Consider the following 26190-nt stretch of genomic DNA (forward strand, 5'->3'; position numbering starts at 1 on the left):
TCTATCAAACAGAGTTTTCTATAATATGGTATCTGTGACTGTTTCCAATACAATAAAAATGCTGTAAAATCTTGAAATGCTTTTCAAAAGAATACTTTATAGAATAGCATGTACAGCTGTAGTATTGAGCTTATTTTGCTGTACTTTATTAATCTTTTCCAAAACATGTAAATAATGAAGTTTGTTGCACACCACATCTGGATTTCATGATTATTCTGTAAGACTTATACAATAGATGGCCCTTCATTTAGGGAAGTAGTATATACACCAGAATGTACCTTTTCTTTTTAAGATTTAAAACAATGGAAAAAGCCACTGAAGTATGTATAGTATCTGTGTGCCGAGATACACGGGAAAGCATGGATCGTGTGGATGGAAGGAACCGGGATCATCTCATCCAGCTGAGTAATAAGTACGTTTGGTGCAGTGCCACACAGGAGGCCAGCAGCAGAGCCCGGAGTAGTAACTGGGTTTCTTCACTCTTAGCCTCTCAAGTGATGAGACCAAGGTGAGATCTCCTTTCACTAAAAGGCTTAATCTTTTAAATAACTGAACCAGAAAGTCATTTCTAACAAGAATACAGATAAACATTACAAAGAACACAGAAAAGATATGTTCAAAATCTGTCAGGTTCCAACAAGGGATACTTTTTCCCTGAAGAGAGAAGATGAACCATTGCCTAGAAGTAATGTGTAGCTGACTGTCCAGCGGTTCTATGTCTGAGTAACACAGTCTCATCACTCATGTGTATGTGTGCATATATACATGTCTATGACTATAGTGGTATCAGCAATCATGCATATTTTCAAGCTTAAATATGATGAAATTGTTAAAGGACTATAATCCTAAGTAAAACGAATACAGAGTATACTTAATTACACTTCTGTTCCCAACTTGTCCTTTTAGGCATGATCTTATCTCTTGATTGTGGCCACCAGTAAAGAACAGCATATCTCTAATCTCAGAAGCACAAGGAGTTCATACAGGAAACCAAGATTAGTAAGTATTTTTGTGGTGAATACCTTTTGAATAAGACAGGATTAATGTAACAGTTAAAAGTATAGAAATAGAAAAGTTACGAATTTACCAGTGATTTTTTTCTTTGCTGTGGACATTTGTTGATCTTTAAAATATATCATGGGAGTAAATAAAACATCTATAGAATTTACAAAAATGTCAAAATGAACCAGAAGACATTAAAGTCATTCATGATACATGTTAATGACCTAATAGAGGAAACTTCTTTTTTTTTTCCTTTCAGGAGCATCATGCTATCATCTTTCAAAATTACTATGCAGGATCGGTGGAACACTGGGCACTGATGGAGTGGGCCCTGCATCCTTCACTGCTTCCTCATGGAGGGATCTCCAGGAAGGGGGCCCTCTTTGCCTGTCTCCTCCCTTTGTGGCGAATATGGGTGGGGGATGGATCTGGGCATGCTCAGATCAGCCCCTCCCTTGCTCTTCTCTCTTTGGATCTTGCTTGCAATCAGAGGGCTTTTTCTTCCTGTTTTTTGGAGGGTGGGATCTGCGTGGAGCTGTTCAATGCTGCCTGTGACTGGGTGTTAGTATGCTTAGCTCACGGTGAAGAATAAGACAGCTCATGAGGCCCAGCAGTACATCCCCTTTCTCCTCTGAGTTCTCCCCAGTACAAATCTGGTGCTTGGATCTCTTTCTGACTCCTCAGTTTATCTGTCAAATGGTTCCAAACTTGAGTAGGGAGAGAGGATCATCCCCTGTCAAATGTACACTATTCATGCACTGTCATGGCGTAAAAGAACCCTAGACACGTGGGCTCCCTTGCTAATTGCACCTTCAAAGCAATAGTCATTATTTAGCATTTATCGGAAGAGGCTGGCCCCAGCTCTGGTGAAGGGCAGAGAAGGTGTGGGTGGCCTCACACGTTCTCAATGTCACAAAATGATAGCATTAAACAGACCCACTCCCTCATGGAAGGCAATGTGACGACCTTCTATTGATATTGCAACATGTGTCTCTGGCAGCAGGATCTCAGTCCTTACGTAAGGGATATGGGATGACTTCCTCCACTTCATGTATATGCTCTCCCTAAGCAGATCTGGCAGATGCAAATTTATCCATATCTTTTCATTACCAATGAAGTTTTAGTATCCACATCCCGTCTTTGTAACCCTTTTTATTTCAGCTGATCTAAATAATTAGTTCAGATTTACCCTGGCAAATGGCTTTTACCATTGTTAGTTTCTTACCTTATAACAAAATACTGCCATCAAGTTTTGATTACGAAAATGGCTGAAGGCAAGGGACCATATGAGAGAGTGCAATCAACAACACGGTCTTTTTGCCCAACAGAATTTGACATTTTTGGCTTAGAGAATTAAAGCACAATGACTGTTCCTGAAAATCAGCACAGTAGTCATAATAAAACTTTTTTCTTGGCTGGGCACAGTGTTGCATGCCTGTAATCTCAGCACTTTGGGAGGTTGAGGCGGGAGGATCACTTGAGCCCAGATCTTGAGACCAGCCTAGGCAACACAGTGAAACCTCGTCTATGCTAAAAATTTTAAAAAAAATTAGCCAGGTGTGATGGTGTGAGTCTGTAGTCCCAGCTACTTGCTTGAGCCCAGGAGAACGAGGCTGCAGGGAGCCACCATCACGCCACCACACTCCAGACTGGGTGGCAAAACAAGATCCTGTCTCAAAACAAAGCAAAACAAAACAACCTTTTCTTTTTAAAGTTGAACTCCTTATTATAACTGCAGACATTTCTATACAATATTTCTTTTTAATCTCTTTTGAAATGAAATCCTATTTTTAAAAGAATACACATGATTAAATAAAAACAAAAAACCCCTCCAAACCCTATTGGATTTCCAGCCTCAGCTCACAACTGATACCTTATACAAAAGTTAACTAGTATCAGTCTCCGACAGGCCAGGGATGGTGGCTCAGGCCTGTAATCCCAGCACTTTGGGAGCCTGAAAGGGGAGGATCGCTTGAGCCCAGAAGGTTGAGACCAGCATTGGCAACAAAGTGAGACCCAGTCTCTACAGAAAACTAAAAAATTAGCCGGGCATGGTGATGCATGCCTGTAGTCCCAGCTACTTGGGAGGCTGAGATGGGAGGATCAAGTGGACTCAGGAGGTCATGATCTTACGGCCACTACACTCCAGCTTGGGGGACAGAGTGAGACCCCAGCTCTAAAAAAAAAAAATAAAAAAAACAAAAAAATCTTCAACATAAATGTGAATCTAAAACTGTAAAATTTCAAGAAGGAATCACAGGAGAAAATCTTTGTGACCATAAGTTAGGTAAAGATTTCTTAGATAAGACAACAAAATGGTGATCCATAAGGGAAAAAAAAATTGATGCACTGGGGCTTCATCAAAATTAAAAACCTCTGCTCTTCAAAATGCAAAAGAAACAAAGAGAACACTGAAAAGTACATCTTCATCTCTTACTTTTTCTTCCCAGTCCAGTTTCCCTCTCCGGCATCAACCAAATACTATTGCCATTTCTTGAGTTCCCTCCTAAGCTACCCCATACATAATAAGCATATAGATACATACTGTACGGTGGTTCTAGTGCTTTTTTACTGAGTTTTTTTTTAAACACAAAACTTCCATATTCAATAGATTTATTTGATTATTCAGTGTAGTCCTACACTCCCAACAGCATTCACTGGTCATCCATGTAGCTGAGGCAAAATTCTTTGGAAGGAATTAGTTTTGAAGTTTACTTAAGCAAATATGGAAATAAAACATTAAAATCTTTAATTTGTTTGCCTTGGTTAAAACAAACAAAAATATTTCCTAAGTTATCAGCTCACTGTGTATTATTTCGGCCATACTTCATATTTTAGCTATGTCAGCTGTGGTATCCTGGGAGAAAGATGTTGTCATCTGGGGCCTCACACCAAAATATTATTTGAAGTACATAGAAACCAGCTTCTTCAATTTCTTCAATTTCTTTGGATATTGTGTTTTTAAATAATGAAATTCTCTCTTAAAGAAAAATGAGGATCTCTTTAGTCACGGTGAGGACTAGAGGGAAGTATTTGCCTCAGGCTGAATTTTTTGTTTTTTGAGACCCTGTCACCCAGACTGGAGTGCAGTGGCACGATCTCAGCTTACTAGAACCTCCGCCTCCTGGGTTCAAGCGATTCTTGTGCCTCAGCCTCCCAAATAACTGGGATTACAGACGTGCGCCACCAGGCACAGATAATTTTTATATTTTAGTAGAGACGGGGTTTCACCATGTTGGCCAGGCTGGTCTCAAGCTCCTGACTTCAAGTGATCTGCTCACCTCGGCCTCCCAGAGTGCAGGATTACAGGCTATTGCCACTGTGCCTGGCTCTCAGACTGAATTAAAATCACCTTTCACACTCCACAGCACAACTCACTTCCCAGATGATTCACTCAACTATTGGAGTGAGCAAGAAGAGTACTCCCATCTCTATTATCTTGTTTTATTTACTTCACAGCATTTATTATTGAAATGATTACATTGATGTATTTGTTTTTAGACTTTCTGCCTCTGCCCCGACTCCAGCCCTGGGAATCAGAGGGGGCTTCTGTCCAGCTGCACATGGCTGTGGTTGAAGATCTGGAATCAACAGATCCTTCTCCACCAAATCAACTCCACTTCTACCACTGGGATTGGCCCTTATTACTGTTTTCTGGTTTGTACATTCAGCAGCAGTTTTCAGACATGAAAAGATAAGAGATGAGCATTTAGATTAATTACCATCAATTCTGCAGCACTGGTTCGGGTGTAAAGGTTGTGTGTTTACCTAATTTCACATCCTCCAGACCTGCACTGTCCCACTATGGTAACTGTTAGCTACATGTAGCTATTAAGTGCTTGAACAGTGGTTAGTCAGAATTGAGATGTATTGTAAGTGTCAAATACACAGCAGATTTAAAAAATTTAGTTTAAAAAGAGATTGGAAAATGATCTTGACTAATTTTTATATTATTTACATGTTAAAATAATATTTTGAATATATTGGGTTAAATAACATGTACTATTAAAATTAATTTCTTTTTCCCTTTTAATGTGACTACTAGAAAACTGAAACTGCATACATGGTCTGCATTTATGGTGGTTCACATTCTATTTCTACTGTACAGCGCTCCTTGAGGCCTAGTTCTAAAACTTCCCTCACTTCTCACAAGGGTTACTGTCTGTCTGTGCTACTAGAGGTTCGCCAGATGCTCTACTGAACAGGAATCAACTGCAGAGCCTCAGAATATAAGAACGTGGTCTCTGAGGGACCAATATTTGGGGCAGCAGTGATAGATTTGTCCATGATAGTGGCAAAAAGTTGTCCTCCAATTTTTTTACAAGTTTGCTAACGTATTTGCTGACCTCCCATCAAGTAATATTAGAAATGATTCTAAGATTGCATTTCTCAAACCTTTCCACTCTTCTAAGACATTCACACATGCTCAGCATGTCTGGGGCACCATCGGTGCTACCCATATGCAGATGAGAGCCCTCCATCTCCAGCAGAGCCTTCTCCTTCAGGCAGTGAGAGAAGACTCCGTTTCCATAGAGAGGCTCATCCTATTCAGATCAACTACAAGGCCACAGTTGTATAGGAGTCAGTCCTGCCAGCAGCCGTGAGCATGGATAACTATCAGTCATGGGGAGGAAGCTGTCCGCTCCGAAGACTTAGGGTAAAAGGCAGAAGATAGCAGGCTGTGGGGTGGAGATGAATTTGACTTTTCTCTCACGTGAAACGCAGCGTAAGCCCCGAGTCACGCAACAGAGCAAAGCAAAAATGTAACACGTTGACGAGAGGAGGGAATGACCAATTATAATGCTGAGGTTTTACGTTTAAATGCTACAAATTTGATTTTTCTCCAGTTTATAAATATGTTTAAATAAAAGTCGTAATGCAAAAGTACAAAAATGATAGTCTACCGTCTTAAGACGCACAGACTGTTTTTATATTTAGAGTAAGGTGAGGGGGATGGAAGTGAATCTAGATTGAATAGTGCCAGACAATGGGCAGAACATGACTCTTAAACACACATTATCTTTCTTCTAAGAAACTACTATTGCTTCCTTCTAAAAGCCTGCTCTGGATTTTTTTTTTTTTTTTTTTTTTTTTTTTTTTGAGACTGGGTCTCATTGTGTTGCCCTGATTGGAGTGCAGCGGCGCAATCACGGCTCACCGCGCCTCGACCACCCAGGCCCAAGTGATCCTTCCACCTCAGCCTCTCAAGTAGCTGGAACCACAGGTATGTGCCACTGTGCCCAGCTATTTTTTTTTTTTTTTACTTTTGTAGAGATGGGGTCTCCCTGTGTTGCCCAAGCTGGTCTCCAATTCCTGAGCTCAAGTGATTCTCCTGAGTTGGCCTCCCAAAGTTCTGGGATGACAGGCATGAGCACTCTGGAAAGTTAATACAATCTTCTGAACCAAGGTATGATTATTAGTTATCTTTTGACCCAGAAACCAGTATCTCAGAGAAACGTGCCAAAGTAAAAAGATTACAATGGATACTTTCTTCACACGCGAAATAAAAGGTAGCATCTTAATAAAAGTATTTATGCTTGATCAAACTTCATAAAAACAGGATGCCTGGAAAAATATCTTCCAGCGCATTTATGAGTGTATAACTTAAAGAAAAAATGCCCCCTGATGTACTAATTTTGTGTGGCTAAATATAGTTAGCAGCCCTCATGCTTCATAGCGCATTTTCCCCTGGAATTCAGCTAATATAAATAAAACAAAGAAGGGAACCTGGACCCCCTCCATGAACATTACATCATTCTTCCTTATTAGGAAAACTTCTTCAAATCTGAAATTTTGCTCTAAATAATCAGAGTTTCTATTTCTCAGTGAGTAACAAGGCAGGGGGCTGCCGTCATCAGAAGTGTTGCTGTGTGGGGAGCAATGTGTGGTGACGTACAGGCTCGTTTGAACAGTGATGTTTCCAACAGTAGTAATAGTAACACCAGGGAAAGCATTAAGGTGCATTTAGGAAAGCGCATGTAATTCTCTCCAAATTTTTGCTTTCTATATATTTTTGGATATATGCCTGTGTTATGGTAAACAGAAAGACGAGAAAGCAGAAATTCTTAGGTTCTTTTGTAATACTGGTTCTGACCAAAGATTTTTGTATCTGATTGATCTTAATTAACAGGAGGATGCAGTGGTTAAAAATCTAAGGCAGACCTGCCGCTGCTCCCTGAAACACACTTGAGTTTCCTCTTAAGTGATGTCTAATTTGTTAGACAACTTTAGGTTATCTATTTTTGCTCTCAGCCCTCAGCATATTAACATGCTAGTTGATCTAGGCTTCTTGGTATGAAAGGTAAGATTTATGAAGTTAACGTGTACATGTAAAGTAAAAATCAATTAAAACAAACATCTTCTTTAAACATTACCTTTCCATGGCTTTAAACAGGGCTGTTTATCAGTTTGCTAATTCTACCTGGTGTTTCACCTTTCTTTCATCTTGACGTAAGGACTATTCTCATGAAAAATAAGTAAAAAAGAGTTGGAAAAAACAGTTCTAAATGTGAAGTCCACAATGGTGTTGACGAAGCTAATACCATATCCTAAAACAAATAATTTATAAATAAACAATCCTGAGATGCAATGGAGCATTAGCATAATGTGCTAATGCAAACAATGAAGCCTTCTTACCGAGTGCTGCCTCTGACAGGCTGTACATACCAGCCCGCTCACCGAGTTCTCATGCGACACTTTGGCTAGCTAACAAAATCAGAGTAGTCAATCACACTGTTCATGAAAACATGGAGGGCGAGGAATGGCCATGAGAGAAGGGGTTGTCGAGAGAAGGAAGACTGGTCTAGAAAATATGAGGATGGTTCCAACAGTTACAAGTTTATACTTCTAAATCTCTTTTATTTCTGAACGTTTCTAACATTTATGTTTTCAAAAGAAAGAAAAACAAATATGCCTTGTGCTTTGTGCTCGGTTAATTGGACTGCTGGATGGTTCTCACTGTTTCCCATAAAGGGGCCCTGCCCTGGCAAATTGGGAAAGCGTTTCTATTCAAGGACTCCAAGAACTTCCCAGTTCCAAAGGACCCTTCCATCCTCTAGGAGTTTTATTCATGTACTTCTTAACTGGTTTAGGAATGAAAGGTAATGCTGTACTTCTTAGGCATGTAGGCTCTGGAGTTACACTGCCTGTGTTTAAATTTTAGACTCTATTATTTACTGGCTGAGTTTCTTTGATCACTTAATTTTTCTGAACCTGTTTCTTCATCTTTAAAATGGGGGTCATATATTTCTCAAAGGAAGACATAAAAGCAGCTGACAAACATGAAAAAATGCTCAGCATCACTAATCATCAGAGAAATGCAAGCCAAAACCACGATGAGATGCCATCTCACACCAGACAGAATGGTTATTATTACAACGTCAGAAAACAACAGCTGCTGGCCAGGATGTGGAGAAAAGGGAGTGCTTATACACTGTGGGAATGTAAATTAGGCCACTATGGAAAGCAGCTTGGAAATTTCTCAAAGAACTAAAAATAGAACTACCATTAGACTCAGCAATCCCAGTATTGGGTATATACCTAAAGGAAAATAAATCATTCTATCAAAAAGCCCCACATGGTACATGTACGCTCTCTCATCATAGCACTGTTCACAACAGCAAAGATGTGGAACCAGCCCGGATGCTATCAATGGTGGACTGGATAAAGAAAATGTGGTACATACACACCACAGAATACTATACAGCTATAGCAAAGAGCAAAATCATGTCCTTTGTAGCAACATGGATGCAGCTGGAGGCCATTATCCTAAGCAAATTAAACCAGGAACAGAAAACCAAATACCTCCAGATAAGTGGGAGCTAAACACTGTACACACGAACATGAAGATGGCAACAACAGACACTGGGTACTCCAAAAGCCGGGAGGGAAGGAGGAGGGGAGGGGCTGAAAAACTTCCTCTTGGGTACTGTGTGCTCCACCTGGGTGAGAGGATCAATGGAAACCCAAACCTTAGCATCATGAATATACCCTTGTAACAAACCTGCACGTGTGCCCAGTCAATCTAAAATAAACAAAATGGGGGTCCATCATAGCACTTACCTCCTAGACTGTGAAGATGAAATGTGTTAGTACATATAAAGTGTTTTGAGCAATGTTCGAGCATGTCTTCAATAAATGTGAGCTATTAGTATTCAGGATGGTCGTGTAAATAATTCATTGTCCAAATGTGGGCCCTTTAATCAGGGACACAGGCTGAACTACATAGAACTCTAGACGACTGGCAGATTGATCGTCCTGGGGAAAAGGGAAGGTGTAGCCATCCCATTCACATTACATAATGTCAAGGTCACACACTGCACAGACAGACTGAGTTACCAAAATTAACAAAATTTGTGTATCACTGGGTACTAGAGTGTATAAGAGATCAGATGGAATAAGAAAGCCTTAATTAAAAAATCATGAATTATAATTTAAAGCATTTAAGATAGACCGACCACTTACATGTTAATCACTCATTTTGCTGAACTTAGAACATTCCTTTTCAGGCCGGGTGAGGTGGCTCACACCTGTAATCCCAGCACTTTGGGAGGCTGAGGTGGGTGGATCATGAGGTCAAGAGATCGAGACCATCCTGGCCAACATGGTGAAACCTTGTCTCTACTAAAAATATAAAAATTAGCTGGGCGTGATGGCATGCGCCTGTAATCTTAGCTACATGGGAGGCTGAGGCAGGAGAATTGCTTGAACCCCAGAGGTGAAGGTTGCAGTGAGCCGAGATCTCGCCACTGTACTCCAGCCTGGCAACAGAGTGAGACTCCGTCTCCAAAAAAAAAAAAAGGAACACTCCTTTTCAGCATTATCCCAAATATATTGTCAAGTTTAAATTATTTTTACAGTGTTTTCATCCTTCTTCATGGCCTCCTTCCCACAAATATCAGGAAAATGGGAACTGATGAGGAGAGTAACATTAAATAAAAGGGAAGTACAAGTAATTTTATTGTTGTGCTCAGCACAGACGGACCCAATTACAGTTCTATAAGTACCTAGGTTGCTTCCCTTCTGAGCTGGGGAACAGTCTCCTGGTACACTGTCATTGTGGAAACAGAGAAAACACATCTGTTAAAAATGAGCTTTAGTGGAAAAAATTCAGCTGGCATTCTCTTTTCCTCTCTGTCGTCCTTTTTAATAGCACTCTTATGTAAGGTCGTTACTATATATAGTAAGAACAGGGAGCTGTGATTTGACCTGTACAGAGGCAGTCAGATGTGGGCCATTTCCTACCATTTCCTACCTTTGTGGGCCCAAAGGCAGCTGAACCTGCTGGACAGCAGGAGCAGCGGCACCAGGAATCCTTGCCCTTTGAGACCTTGGCACGGCTGCATTGCTGTTCTCTTCTTGCATCTTCAGCCTCCCACCTATAAAATCGGCATAAGGCCTACTTCTGACCTAACTCATTGGGGATGCCTGTGGAACCTCAGAGAACATCTGGGAAACATTTTTTTGGCTTTGTCAATAATGCGTATTTTTCCTCTGTATATCCATCCAAGATTTACGCAAGAGTTAGAATTCTAACATTCCAGTCTAAGAAACCTAGACCGTCCTACCATCCCTGACCAACTTGTCCAAGCAAGATAATTGCTTGTTTATTGCAGTTACTACCAGTCTTGCTCAAGAGCAGAGTTCACATCTATTCTGTTCAACAATGTATTGTCTTAGATACAGCGTACAGTCCATGAATGAATGAACGACTCCATGAGTACAGAGGCAGCAGCAGCGAACATTTACTGAACACTTACTGGTGATTCCAGACCATTTAATCTTTTGGCACCTCTGTTTTCTCATCTATGTAATGGGGTAATAATAGAACCCACAGAGTAGGGCTGTTGCCGAGATTAAAAGAGAACAGTGCTTAGTTGTTACTGGAATCCTCTCTTCTTTGGTCGGTGGCACCATCCCTGATAATCCTGTTTCACAAGTCAGAACCGTAGGAGTCAGGCCTGCCTGTCCCCATCGGCCTCATCTCAACCACCACGAGTCCTGCCTTTCCCTCTCCTGCGCTTCTCCCACACACTGTTCCCTTCCATGCAGCCAGCCAGTTTCAAAACGCACATGGAATCCTGTGACTCTTGACTTCCCTGTCCCCAGTGGCTTTCGCTTGCTCTTGGGATCAACTCCAAATTCCTTCACCTGGCCCGCCAGGCCTGGGTGCCCCCTGTAGCCTCTTCTTTTCTCCCTCCCACCCCCATTCTCAGAGTCTCAGCCCTTCCCTTCAACGTGCGATTCCTCCTGACTGCACACCTGTCTCTGTCTCCCATTTAGCCTTCAGATGTCAGGTCAAACATCACTTCCTGAGGCTCTTTCCTCAGGCCTCCAAACCACACGAGGTCTTTCAGTTTCCTGCCCTCAAACGTTGTGGCACATTTTTTCACAGCATCTGCCACACCAGCATTCCCTACATGTCTTTTATCTGGTCTCTAGTAATTCCAGGCACCCAGGCCCTTGAGGGTCTTTTCTAGCTTTGGTAAAATGCAAGCTGGCAGGCAGGGTGCTGAGAGAGGAGTGAGTAAAGGCTGGTCTAGAGAGCATCTGAGAGCTTCTGTGGACTTCCTCTAGAGGGACCATTGGTCATCTGTAAACTAACCTGTATTTGACTTTTAAGGCCAAAATTTCTAAGGAAAAAAAATTCTGTACACACATGGGAAAAGCTAGTAATTATGCTGGCTAAAAGAAAAAGTAACTATGTGAGATGCTCATATATAAAGTCCTCTCAGATGTTGCTATCTCACTTCTCATTTTCCTATCAATAATTTTCCTATCGATTTCCTGTCAATAATGACTTTTCTCCCTTTACATTGCAATGTGGTTTCTTCTGTTTTTCCCAAATGGCTAAAATTATGAAAACTAATTTATTAGTCCTAAAAAGTAAACTTGACATTTTTTGGTAAAGTTTAACAGTAAATAAACAGTTAATATTACCAAAAACAACTGAGGCAGGGAAAAGGGCAATTCCAGTGCAAAGTCTGCTACTCACTGATATCTGTCAAACATAAAATATTCTAAACACATCATATAGGTTTCTTGATATCCACACCTAGAAAGCATTAGAGGGAATTAAGAGAAATTGTAGCCGATTAACTCATCTAAAAGCCCACAAAAGCAGAATAAATCTAATTACCACAGCTTAAGGCAAATAATACCTCTTGCAAAATAACCAAAAAGTCAAACTTAAAGAGCAACTACACTCTTGTAAGCACTACTAACTTTGGGGATGGTTCTTTCTTTTTGAGACAGGGTCTCACTCTGTTGCCCAGGCTGGAGTGTGCAATGGCATAGTCACGGCTCACTGCAGCCTTGACTTCCTGGGCTCAAGCAATCCTCCTGCCTCAGCCTTCTGAGTAGCTGGCACTACAGGTGTGTTACCGCACCTGGCTAAGTTTTGAAGAGACAGTCTATGTTGCCCAGGCTTGTGTTTTTTGTTTTTTCTTTTCTTTTCATTCTACCTTCTTGCCCAGCCCTCTCAGTGAATTTAACAAATACTGATTGAGCTTTTACTACATGTTGGGTGCCAGAAATTTAGTAGTGATCAAACAGACACAGCACTTGCCTTCATGAAGCCACATGAAGCCAGCAAGTACCATGTGGCCTAAAACAGAAGAAGTTTAACTGCACGAAAGCAGGGTGCTTTGTATTGCTGGGTTTGGTGTATATTTCTTTGCTATCTAGTTTAATATATTGAGCTTTACATCTGTGCAGCCTTGCATGTCCATATACCTTTGGCAGGCATTTCTAGTCAGGTGGCATGGGGCAAGGGGTGTGCTACGCTTTAAGTCCCTCATTTCTCCAGCCTGTCCAGGTAGTGTCTGTGTCTCCAGCTCACTCAGAAAGGCAGGAGACTTCCAGATTCACTCCACTGGTATCAAGAGTTAGGTTCTGGTGAGAGAGCTGGCAGAAGCTTCAGAGGACCTTGCGTCTTAGCCTCCTTTTTTTTTTTCTGCCCTTAACAGCAAGTTGTTGCCTCCATTTTCCAGGAGATCTCAGCACATTTCCAGGAGACCTGAAATGCAGTGGACTGCTTCAACATTAGATTATTCTGGTAGACAGGGACAGTATTTAGTGTAATGTCACCTATATGCTTATCAAATAGGGCTAAGAGAGTCATAATTATTTTAATGTCTAATATTAATGGTTCTTTAATAAATTACTTATTAAAGTTCCAAGGTATAAGTCTTTTAATAGAAACAGGTATCAGCCAAGCACGGTGGCTCATGCCTGTAATCCTAGCACTTTGGGAGGCCAAGGAGGGTGGATCACTTGAGGTCAGGAGTTCGAGACCAGCCTGGCCAGTTTGGTGAAATCCCGTCTCTACTGAAAATACAAAAATTAGCTGGGCGAGGTGGTGCTCGCCTGTAATCCCAGCTACTAGGGAGGCTGAAGCACAAGAATCGCTTGAACCCAGGAGGCGGAAGTTGCAGTGAGCCTAGATCGCGCCATTGCACTCTAGCCTGGGTGAAAGAGCCAGACTCCATCTCAAAAACAAAACGAAACAAAAAACAGGTTTGGAATGAATGCAAAAAATCTACAAGAGACTGGTCAGTTGTACTATTAAGTTATCGAACAGTTGTATCCTGCCTCTCTCTTCCATTTTATATATTTAAGTCACTTTTAATTTATGGGGGTATGGAGGAGAGACATACTTTGGAGATGGAGAAATTAAAAGCAAGCCAGACTGTGGGTCCACAGGCTCTGCGGCAGAGAGTATAAGTGTTGGTGCAATTGGCAGGTTAGAGACACACGGGAAGAAGGGAAGAGGATGTAACTGAGACAAAGACAAGGAGGGAGACTGTAGGAAGCTGTGCATGTGCTGCTGGCCTGGGAGACGGCACCCACTGACCTCCTCTGGCCTCTCAGTCACACTTGGGCCAGATTAATTCATTCAGCAAGCTTTTCTTGCCTGTCCATGGAATGCCAGGTACTGAGCTAGTGTTCACGGACACATGCTAAGCAGCAGTAAAAAGTGCTTATTTTGTATAATACTCAGCTACTTACTACCTAAAACTAGGACAGCATATTAGAAAGGACAGATCTAGGCCGGGCGAGGTGGCTTACGCCTGTAATCCTAGCATTTTGGGAGCCTGAGGCGGGCGGACCACCTGAGGTCAGGAGCTCAAACCAGCCTTACCAACATGGAGAAACCTTGTCTCTACTGAAAATACAAAAATTAGCCAGGTGTGGTGGTGCATGCCTGTAATCCCAGCTACTCAGGAGGCTGAGGCAGGAGAATCGCTTGAACCTGGGAGGCGGAGGTTGTGGTGAACCAAGATTGCACCATTGCACTCCAGCCTGGGCAACAAGAGTGAAACTCCGTCTCAAAAAAAAAAAAAAAAAAAAAAGAAAAGAAACGACAGACTTAGAAATTATATGAGTGAGAAAAGGAGACTGATTTTCCCGACAGTATACTGCATTTTTCCAGGCTTTTCAAACAGGTTTGCAATGTGAATAATCGTTATCTTTTAGAGGACTTCTATGAGGGATTTTAGTAGTGTAGGCCTGGACATACCGTATGAAAAACAAACCATTTTAGAGTCAGGGGAATGTTTCCCTCTTATCTTTTAAATCCTTGGTGGAGAGTAGGGACTGAAGGGAGAGGATTCACTCGTTCCAGGAGCCAGGTTGCAGAAGAAAGGCCTTTCACACAGGAGCGGGAGGGCTGAGGCCTCGCGAGCTAAGCCCACACTTGGTCTGGCAGATGACTTACATTTCAGGACCTAGGCCAATGAGGTTTCCTGGCTATATGTTAAGACAAAACTTTCCCTGCTTAAAGTCAGATCTTTCATTTCTTAGTATTGAGTACAAGGGAGGATTAAAGGAGTTTATTGCTTTAAAAATTAAGGAAATACCTGAAAAACTGGATAGGAGTTTATTCATTGTATTTTATGACACCAAAGATTAGCAAATGCATTTGTAAGTATACATAATAAAACAGAATAAATATAGCCTGGCATCTGTTTTAATGGAGGTAGCTTGGGGGTGAGAAGAGGGAATGGGGAAGAGAAGCTGGGGGCTGGCTCTGAATTCTTTATGAGCCCCCTGATGCAGCCAGACACATGTGGTATGAATCTCAATAGTGCCAGTTAGTTTTTCTCTCCACGGGTGTTTTTTGCTTTAAAAAATGGGGATAATAATACCTGTAATGAGATTTCTTGTAAAGTTTAAGTGAGGTTATAAATGTGAAAGTCTAATGTCAAACCTGGCTATCAAGAATTTAAATTTCCTTTCACTTTCCATCGATGTGAAAACGATAAAACGTGAATATTAAGTATGGTTTGGATTGAAAATCTTCTCAGGGTCTCAAAATCTAGTCGATAATTCAATTCAGACTTTAAAAAGCAGACATTCAGTTCTCTCCAGATTTGTGAATGAATGCATTGTTACTACAGAAGTTGAAGTGCCAAAATATACACTGTGTCTTCCTTTCTCCTTTTTCTTCGGCAGCGAAGTCAGCCAGAGCATTCTAGAGATCACCTTAAAAACATATCCCTCTTCTCCTACTGGAGTTTATACAATGACAAAAATCGGATCTGGCTTCTTCAAAAAGCAAACAACAAAACATCCCAACACATAACATAACCCTGAGTCTTTAAAAGAAAGCCGGTGCTTGCACCAGGGGCGTGCAGACGTCTGGAACCCTTTACAATCAACTCCCTAAGGGGCAGCTTATCTCTTCCTCTGATGCTATCAGTTTGCCAAGGAAAGTTAAAGACAAAAGTCAACTGTTGTACCCAGTTGGAATGTGAACATGTGTGAGAACTTGAAATACACTAAGACTAATTTATGTTCCGATGGGAGTGGCTCTCATGGTAAGGACTGAATCAGTATATCCTGCTTTAACGAAAAAAATTCTCACAGCCTGCAGGAAGAGCTGCAAAATAGCCCCCTCTCATCTTTACTGACTGTAATTAGCGCTCTTGTGTTGCATTTTGGGGAAAGTTCATTTGTCTCTGCAGTGGACTTCAAAGTTAATCATACTACAAAACTGTAGAGAATGAACATCTTGAAATTATTTCTGAAATAAGAGCTCCGAGTAGCCTTTGAGATTGGTAAAGTCTAGAAATAAAGTATACTTAAAAAGCTGCATCTTATTATGTTGCAAAAGACTGATTTAGGATCATTATTCGGTGTGAAATACATTTTGCCAATGTAAGCCTTTCCTTTCAACTGTTTAAGGCATAGAATACTAGTACATTCTACATTTAGGGTTTGAATTCTACCAGTTTTAGAGCTCAGAATTCAAATTAGCATAGTTCTAAGTTTGACAATTATTCTCCTTTTGCTTTTAATAGTGTCTCCCTTCATGTACTGAGTGTGCCTACATTTTCCTCGAATTGTTTTCTCATCAGGGGTGGTGTGAGAAGCCTTCTTTTAGGAGAAAAACCACAGACCACCACCAACTAGATCTGTGTCTAAGATGTCCAGTGTATCCCGCACACTCTCTGGGCTGACAGGCACTGAACAATGGCTCTTGCTCAATAGGCCTGGTTTCCAGTCACTGACAGCAACGATTAGTACCTTCAGTCTCTAAATTACACAAATTTACAGCTTTGATTTTTAGTCTTAGAAGCCATCAAGGACAGGCCCCAAGACAAAACAAAGTGGTTGGCTCCCATCTGCTGAGTAAGCAGAAGGGTCAGTGGAGTTCCTCTCAGTTTGGTTCACTTTCACTTTGCCCAGGGGTGGGGTGGGGTGGGGTGGGGTGGGGTGGGGTGGGACGGGCAGAGGGGGGATGGGACGGGGCGGGGGTGGGGGGTTGAGGGGTGGGGTGCGGGGCAGGGGTAGGGGTAGGGTTGCCGGAGGCGGCTTACTCAGTCCTCAGTCACCACCTGAGGGCCACTCTCCAGGAACTTAGCCGCCCTGGGTTTAGTTTTCTTAGAGTTATCAATGAGTAGATTAGGCTAAATTCTGGCTCTAAAATTGAGTAACTATTACAGGGAAGTGAAAAATAATTCTGAATAACACTGATTGGGAAATAGAGTGTCAGAATTAGTTCTACAGCTAATTAGTTCTCTCTTCATATGCCTGGGACTTAGTTTCTTCCTTTTTTCACAAAAGGAATATTCATTGTGAGAAATTAAAGTATCAGAAAGTATAAAAGAGTATAACTGGATTATTTGTAATACAAAGGATAAGTGCTTGAGGTGATGGACACCCCATTTACCCTGATGTGATTATAACGCATTGCATGTCCATATCCAAATAGCTCATGTACCCATACACACCTACTATGTACCCACAAAAACTAAAGATAAAATATTAATTAAAAAATAAAGTGAAAGTAGTACAATAATAAAGTAAATGTAAAGAATTTCCCCCATAACCACCAATCCTCATACAATTCCACTCCACAGGGCAAAACACCAATAATATTTTGGTGCTATCTTTCCAGAACCTTTACTATACAAATATAAATACTTATAACACCCATATGTTTACATGTTTGGGTTTTTGTTCACAAAGTTGGATCAAGCATAAGCACATTCTCCCTCAGTGATCTTTTATCTTTCAACGACATCCTATGGGTATCCTTCCATGTTGGTACATGAAGATTTATTTCATGCTTTTGAATGCCTCATAGTATATTCCAAAGTACAAACCATTCTTTATTAATGATAGACATGCTCTCTTCAAGTACTCATTAGTGCAAATAGTGTAGCAATAAAGCTTCCTGTACAACTAACTTGTACTGTATACTTGTTTCAAGTTTTCTGTGGGAAACATGTCTAGAAATGAGATTATTGGGTCAAAGGATATATGAATTTGACATTTTAATGGGTATAAATTGCCCTCAAAATAGTTCTTAGGACTTTATCTGGAAACAGAGGAAAGAGTAGATGATCTTTTTCTTTATTCACCTGAGCTTCCAATTCAATTAAGAAGCCTTAAAAGCTGGAATGGAAGATGGGAGCAGCTCTGAACTCCAGTCCCCTTTCAACCAGTCCACTAATTTCAAGCCTTTTCTTTTTTAGCAAGTATCAAAACTCTCTGTTTTGCTTTGGTCTTAACATTGTCAAATTAACATTTTTTCATGCAGGGTAATATTGCTAACCATAAATGAATTGCTTATTTCTAGTAGTGGGTAAGAAATGGATATCCTGGTACCTGCTGGATGCCATGGACATGTACCCAGTGATGGTGATGCTGACACCACCGGTGTGGGCACCATACCCACACTTTGAGAGCCTTGGCTTTTCAAAAAGCCCTTTAATTCTCTGGAATAAGCCTGTAGTTAGAGGACTCCTATCTTCCTCTGGGTAGACTGTGATTTACATGTATTTGAATGGTAATCAGTCACCTGAATTAATATAGCTTTTCTGTTACATCTCACTACCATGACATGCAGGCTCTTTAACAGGCCACCTGTAAAGAGGAAACTGCAAAATCCCACGTGGGCTTCCTGGAGTTCCTCTTACAGACCATACCTACACTCCCTCGCATAACGGGTGTTTAAAATTCATTTAAGGCAACTGCAAATAATTCCATGCCTTGCTCATCTTATAAAGGGAACTCTTTGTTGACCAGATGTTTATTAGTGTTGAAATTGATTCCTTATATGTTATTTAAGGTGTTAGATTAACATTAATCACCAAGTACCTATAGCTGCTTAAACTACCCATATCAAACGGACATATTTAACTCTCAGTTATCCAAGTTATAAAAGGAAACATGAGAAAACTTGAGACTTCTCCTTGACCGTATGTAGTGGATCTGTATAACACTTCCAATCTACTTTCTGTTCTAGATCTTTTACATAAGAATGAAAATAGTAAAGAGTGCAGTGGGTGTAGGGTTGAGCAAATGGACAACTTAATACTTATAAATGCATGGTTGAATGCCTATTAGAGAAGAGGACTTGGTAATGAAATGACATTCAGTAAGGGACAGAAGAGTAGGAAAAAGAGGTATCCTAGAACAGCTACTTACTATCTCAGATTATTGCAAGAGGAAGCCTCACTGATTGAGACCATATTAATTTGAAATCTGTGATACCTCTGAGATTTTCACTAACAACTAAAAAGGGGGCTTGCCAAATAAATCAGGGGCATAACAATTGGCAAAAGTGCTGCTTAAGACAAACGACTTTCAAGCCCTTGGGAAGCATTTGTTACCTTATTATTTAAAACCGTGGCTTTACTTCCTACCAGTACTTTCTTAGTCTTGACTAGCTGAGTTCTTTGTATGAATAAATCTTCTTTTTTACAAAATGTTTTATGATTTAGGAGTCTCATAAACTCTAACAACCTGTCACGTGAGTACAGTGGTCCCTCAGTATTTGAGGGGGACTGGTTCCAGGAACCCTTTGGATACCAAAATCCACAGATGCTCAAGTCCCTGATTTTAAAAAAATGTCCTACCATTTGCACATAACCTACATACATCCTCCTGTATACTTTAAATCATCTCTAGATTACTTATAATACCTAATACAATGTAAAGGCTATATAAATAGCTGTCATGCTATACTGCTTTTTTACTCATATTATTTCTATTGTTGTATTATTGTTTTTGTTTTTCCAAATATTTTTGATCTGTGGTTGGTTAAATCCATGAATGTGGAACCCAGGGATCCAGAGGGCCGACTATTATCTAAGACAGAAGATGCTATTGGAAAAGAAGAAAGGTGTTAGTAAGGGTCCTAAAATTCTTTAAAGGATCTAGAATGATTTCTCCAATGATCTAGATTTCTCCAAGGACAGGTAGGAAATACTTCGATCAATGTATGACTGTATCCCTTGATAGAAAGCACATTTTCATGTTTTCCATGGCACTTTGGGTGTGGCAAGCAAGGCCTTCCACAGCTGGTAGAGCCTCCCTCACCTCCTCACTCCGGTGCCTCTCCAGCCACACCAGTCACCTGCCATCCTCCAGACACACACCCCTCCCCCTCCAGCTTCTCTACCCAGCTTCAGCCTTCTATCAAACTCTCCACTCTCAGGTCTTGGTTCTCTCCTGAAACTTCTCCTTACTCCCCCAGGCAGAGCTGGTCAGTCCCTCCTCCGAGGACACTGAATCTGTTTCACCCACAGAACTAATCAATTCATTCTGCATCCGGGCCCCTCCCTTCCAAGCCTAACCCGTGATGGCCTGGTCAGTGTCCTACTTACTCGGCAGAACGCTGAGCACAGAACTAACTCAGGACATGTCTGCTGAATAAATGATACTGGATGTGTCTGCTAGCTTTTTAAAGCATTTGGAAAGACTTTCAAGCATGTCTTAATAACTTTTTAATATTTGGAGTTCATCCTTTATTAGGAAGTTGGCGGGGAAGATATACTGTGGGATGCCATAGTCCAATTTCCTGTTGCACAACTTTTTTTCACCTCATATATTCTAATAAATCTCAGATAAAATTAGAATACCACAGAAATCATAGGGTCTTGCGCTGATGGCAGTTTTTGAGGAGTGACTGGGACTTGGAGAGAGAAAAGTTCAGTGTTAGAAAAGCTCTGAGCTGCTCAACCATTCTGAAATTCACAAATTCTTGAAATTCTCAAGGCTTGTGGGATTCCCCACTTCTCTGTGTGCATAGATGTGTATTAACAAGGATAAACAGTGATCTCACAGGACTGTTGAGAATTAATACAGAATGTAGATAAAACGCTTTGTAAATAACCAGCATCACTGAATATGTATCGACTAAATGGGTAAGGCAGTTCGCTTGGACTTGGGTAGAAAAAGGCCAGTCAAGTGTAGTCTTTACTTCTAGGCACACTCGATCATGGTTTTTAATTTTTTACAGGTTATAGTTTTCTAGAAAAATTGCACCCAAATAAAAACAAACAAAAAACAAACTGTCAAAGCTCTTTGAGAGTTGCACAACCAGATAGATGACTTTCCTCCTAAGCAGGGATTCACAGTAGACAGACAGCCTAACAGCATCCTTGTTAATGCGTGAGGGAAGGACGTCCACATCTTCCTCCTCCAGTTTGCTAAAATTCAAGGTTACCGACTCCTTTTCACTTTCGCTAAAGTTCTTACTAGATGTGCTATAAAGCTGTAATTACTCTTGAGGCACCCATGAATAAGAGAGGTGCCCATGCTTTGGCGAGGTGTGGTAAATTTGGCAGGGAAGTTCAATTTCCGTAACATTGTTTCCATCCCAGGAAATGTCTCAGGTGGCTTGGTATGGGTGAGCTGCTGCCAGGTTTTCGGGCATGGGCTTGCCACCCTTGGCTGACATCATTTGACTGGATTCTTTACTCTGCTTGCCCCACAGAAGCCTTTGCATTCAAGTAGTCTCCATTTCCTCAAACACCCCATGCGATCACCACCATGCCTACGTCTCCAAAAAGCCTAATATGGAAAGCCTCTAGTGCATGCGTGGGCTCTCCTTGCCTATGAAAATAGCAAGAGCATTTACTACTATGCAAATCAAAACCACAATGGGAAAACTTTGATTGTAGCATCGTTATTAACTGGGATAATGGGCTGCAACTATGACTTATACTACATATGTGCTACACTGAATTTGTTTATCCTGATGCCCAAGAACTCTCTGAAATCATTAAATGTCAAATGTAAATTTAAAATGCTCTTTTTTAACTAGGTAAACTTTCCTAACTTGAGCTAAACGAAGAACATAAGCTGCTGACCAGGTGGAACCTGTGATTTTGCAAGCCAAACTTTCTTCTGTTTCCCTGGTCTAGAGGTTGTACCAATTCATTAATCATCCCATGTTTCCCAAATTAGAGTATATCCAGTGGGTATTATCTCCTGAAATATAAATTAGCATAAACATTTCCAAGAAGTTTGCAGGGAAGTCTTTTATGTTCTGTGGCCCAATAATGGCAAACCTTCCTGCATTTAGAATTCCTTTCCGACAAAACCACAGTAATTATGCTTAAAAGCTGGTTAGGTTAGGTGGCACTATGTATTTCCCTGGCTTTCGTATACCATGACATATACACAGCTACACATTTGTGGGACCCCCGTCTATCATCATTTTTTGGGTAATGAGTACTTGGGATTTTTGAGAAGCTTTTATTTCTAATGTAGTTTTACTGATTATGCACAGGCTTATAATTTGAACTAGAATGTGGCACTTACTGATGTCTAAGATTCATCTTTTTATTTCTCCAAAACCAGGGAATCATATTCCATAAAGTCATCAACTTAAATATTTTAACCAAATACTCCAAGAGAGCATGGAGAGAAGATGGAGCAGAGAGAGAGAGAATTGGATGGGAATGCCTTTTAAGTACCTCCTTACATGGCAGGGACAGCAAGGCTGAGAAGAAAGTAGCACTTCTCTAGTCTTTTTAAGAGAAGACTCAAGGCAATGTAGGTTGTCTGGGGAAAGGCCGCTGGCTGTGAATGGCCTGAATGAGAGTTACCAGCCCATCAGAAGATAGACTTAGAGTGACAGCCATTTTCTCAGCCAGTTCAGAAAATAAAAGAATCACAAAGCAAGAGGCCTGCAAGTCCCAGACACATTTCTACACTTGAGTCCATCATTAACTCATGATACCTATACCAGGATGCAGATTTCTGGATGGCCACGGAAAACACCAGGTGTCTGTTAAGTTTGCCAGAAGATGACCCATATGTTCAGTCAGATCCTGTGGTTTCATAAGAGTTTCACCTTTAATCAGACTGCCGTGAGCTGGAATGTCATGTTTTCCCGGTTTGTAATTTCAATTGAATGCCCATCACCAGTAAATGTGAAGTCGTTTTTCTTTTTTTAACTTTGAAGAGTGTAGCAAAAGGGAGGCTGTATCTGAAACCAAACCTAAAAGCACGGTGAATGAAAGGAGGAGCAGATTACCTCAAGGTGAGAAGAAAATCCAAAAGCCACATATAAAGAGGGAAGTCAGACCCGGGATTCACAGCAGAGCAACTGCACAGCCAAGCTTTGTGGCAAGATATTCAGTCTCTATCACATTCCCTGCTAACTCTTCAAATGACAGTATTAACAGTGGAGGTGGATTGCTCTGTAAATGCTACATGCTTGCTTTACTTTTCACATAATAAACCAACAATTGTTGGACTACATAGGATAGGAAATCTTTCACCATCAGAGTAATTCTGAAATATATCCTAGAGATTTCAGTAGACTGCGATGGTGACAGGAAACAACGGGAGCCAAATGACATTGGGCAAACATTCAGGAGTCCAAGGTGACTATTCTTTCATTTTCAGATTTGCATTTAACTTAATAAGTAGACAAAAATAAAAATAAACACATAGGAAAACTGAGCTCCAAGCAGAGTTGTAGAGGCTACATGGAGCTCACCCAGGAGCTCAGACATTACAGAGCCACAGAAGGAGCAGACAGATGGTGCCTAGAACACAGCGACTGTCACTCTGTGGCTGAAGTGTCTACTCAACACCACCGCTGCATTTTCTCAACTGCCAGCCCAGGGCAGCTGGCCAAGTTGTAGAAACTGCCACTGTGTGGTTCCCTCAGTAACCCAACCGCACTTTTCCATTGGAATTGCTTTCCCAAATAAACGGGTCTTCAGGATTTTAAGCATTTACCCTTAAAAACTTTCCTCCTGAACATGCAGTCAGTGTTCTCAATTTGACTTTGCCAGATTTGCCATCTGTGCTTAAGCTTTTGGAAAATTCTGCAGTTGCCCTTGCTGCACATTTTCAAGTGGTAACATCACTCCGCATCTCAAAGGATGCTTGCTGTGCTGAAACGAAAAACACAGTTGGCCTCAGGAGATCCAGGTCCAACAACTCACCTTGGGAAAGTCCCAACCTTTTTACATGTTAATTCTTAAAAATTTGTATAGTGGGGCACGGTGGCTCACACCTGTAATCTCAGCACTTTGGGAGGCGGAGGCGGGAGGATCATGAGGTCAGGAGTTCGAGACCAGCCTGACCAACATGGTGAAACCCCATCTCTACTAAAAATACAAAAATTAGCCAGGCGTGGTGACACACACCTGTAATCCCAGCTACTCAAGAGTCTGAGGCAGAAGAATTGCTTGAACCTGGGAGGCAGAGGTTGCAGTGAGCCAAGATTATGCCATTGCACTCCAGCCTGGGTGACAGAGCGAAACTTGGTCTCAAAAAAAAAAAAAAAAAAAAAAAATCTGTCTAGTGGAGGTGAGGAGGTGAGGATATCTACCCTACCCAACTCCCCTACTGAACAGCAGCAAATGTCCTGGTATTTTTAAATGAATGGAACTTGACCCTCCCATACAGCACTGCCTTTCACATATCTCGACCTTGATATGTTTTCATGAATCTAAATTTAGCCTTTAAAACGTCTCTCAACATAAAATCATTCCAAATAAGTTTTTTAGGTGAGTTGTCAGACTATGTTGTTCATTTGTACCCTGAGTCAAAGAAGTTGATCTGGGTAAAGGTCTGGCAGCTTCACACCTCTGGTCGTTTCACTAAGCATCCAACACGCTGCTGAGTAGCTCTGGAAAAGCGGGAGATGAACTCATATGAAAATGGTATACTTTTCCACGTTTGCAAACTGACAACTCGTGGTGGTTGTGTAGAAAGAAGGGCCAAGGAATCATGAACTTGGACAGCTGCCTTCTTAGCCCTAGCTGATTTCTTCTGCCCTTCAAAGATATTTGCAAGTTCTTGTGTATCACTCTCTCTTGCAAATAAAAGCTTCTCCCTGGAGAGGCGAGCTCCTTATCGCTTGCTCCTGGGTATCTTACAGTCACTTGCCAGGACAGATTTATAGTTGCTGGTGTGGACAGTACGTACTCAAACGTTCTCTGTTACATAACAAAATGGTGCAATGTGAGAGAAGTATGGAATACATTTGGATTCATTTTGTCTCTTCATAGAGCTAAAAATAGATTTTTAAAAAAATCTACATCTTCCACACAAATACATCCATTTATAGTTATGAAGATAAATGGAAAATGAGGCTTTACCAAGAAAAACCACAAGTTTTTCTAACTCAAGTTTTGAATAAATCTATTTGTGGTTTTACTGGAATATGCTTTATTTACTTCAATATTCTGTCCCTGGGCAGATTTTGCAAATAGCAGAGCCTAGTCAAATGACAGGGTCTTTAATCAACCTTGAAACACCGAGAGCCCACTTTTCTCACTTTATGCTCTCTTTGCGGGCAAAGTCATCCTCTCCCAAGGCTTTAATTACCATCTGTGGTGATAATTCCCAAATCATGGTCTCCCACTCAGTTCTCCTCCCAGAATGGCAGCCTAGGTATATAATTGTGTCCTGGACATCTCCACTTGGAATGTCCAAAACTAAACTCTCCTTACCTCTGTAAACGGCGGCTCTATCTACCCAGGGTCTGGTAGAGCCCTGGGAGTAACCTCTGATGTATGCCCTTCCCTTACCCCTGCCATTCCACCAACACCACGTGCAGTCAATTCCCTCTCCTAACTAGTCTTGGAATCCACCTGCTTCATCAGTTCCTTTGCCACTCACTCAGCTGAGATCACCAATATTTATTTCCCATGGTATTCTAACCACAAGTGGTTTTCCCATTTCGCACTGACTACCTACCGAGCGCCCACAACAGTGTGCCAGCCAAGAAGGAGTCATGAAACAGATATAGGAGGCTTCTTCACCGCCCCTAATGGGGGCACCATATGATGGGAATGAGGCTTGACTTAGGTGGTCCCCATTCAATATTACAAAAGAGTATACAATTAAGAATTTTTAGGCCAGGCACGGTGGCTCACGCCTGTAATCCCAGCACTTTGGGAGGCCAAGGTGGGCAGATCACGAGGCCAGGAGATCGAGACCATCCTGGCTAACATGGCGAAACCCCCATCTCTGCTAAAAATACAAAAAATTAGCCAGGCGTGGTGGCGGGCGCCTATAGTCCCAGCTACTCGGGAGGCTGAGGCAGGAGAATGGCGTGAACCCGGGAGGTGGAGCTTGCAGTGAGCCAAGGTCACGCCACTGCACTCCAGCCTGGGTGACAGAGCAAGACTCCGTCTCAAAAAAAAAAAAAAAAAAAAAAATTTTTTTTTTAGCCAGTCGCTGTGGCTCACACCTATAATGCCAGCACTTTGGGAGGCTGAGGAGGGCAGATCACTTGAGCTCAAAAGTTGAAGATCAGCCTGAGCAACATGGCAAGACCTCATCTCTATTAAAAATACAAAAAATTAGCCAGGCATGGTGGCACATGCCTGTAGCCCCAGCTATTTGGGAGGCTGAGGTGGGAGGATCGCTTGAGCCCAGGATGTCAGGGCTGCAGCGAGCCATGATCATGCCACTGCACTC

At 41.4% G+C, this 26190-nt stretch overlaps 2 protein-coding genes across 9 annotated transcripts in view; one reads left to right on the top strand and one right to left on the bottom strand.

Moving 5' to 3' along the window:
• The window catches only part of CBR4 (carbonyl reductase 4), a 155609-nt gene extending 152223 nt beyond the window's left edge, over positions 1-3386 (top strand). The window contains exons 6-8 of one of the 2 annotated variants that reach the window (XR_007725878.1): positions 293-508; positions 907-999; positions 1262-3386. The gene's annotated coding sequence lies outside the window, so the exon portion shown is untranslated. Of the gene's footprint in view, positions 1-292; positions 509-906 lie in introns of both variants that reach the window. The other variant, XR_007725877.1, reaches the window with a different exon arrangement.
• PALLD (palladin, cytoskeletal associated protein) overlaps positions 1-26190 on the bottom strand; it is a 432781-nt gene that overhangs the window by 62374 nt on the left and 344217 nt on the right. The gene's annotated exons all lie outside the window — the stretch shown is intronic.

Source organism: Macaca thibetana, chromosome 5, assembly GCF_024542745.1.
Source record: "Macaca thibetana thibetana isolate TM-01 chromosome 5, ASM2454274v1, whole genome shotgun sequence".
NCBI classification, from domain to species: domain Eukaryota; kingdom Metazoa; phylum Chordata; class Mammalia; order Primates; family Cercopithecidae; genus Macaca; species Macaca thibetana.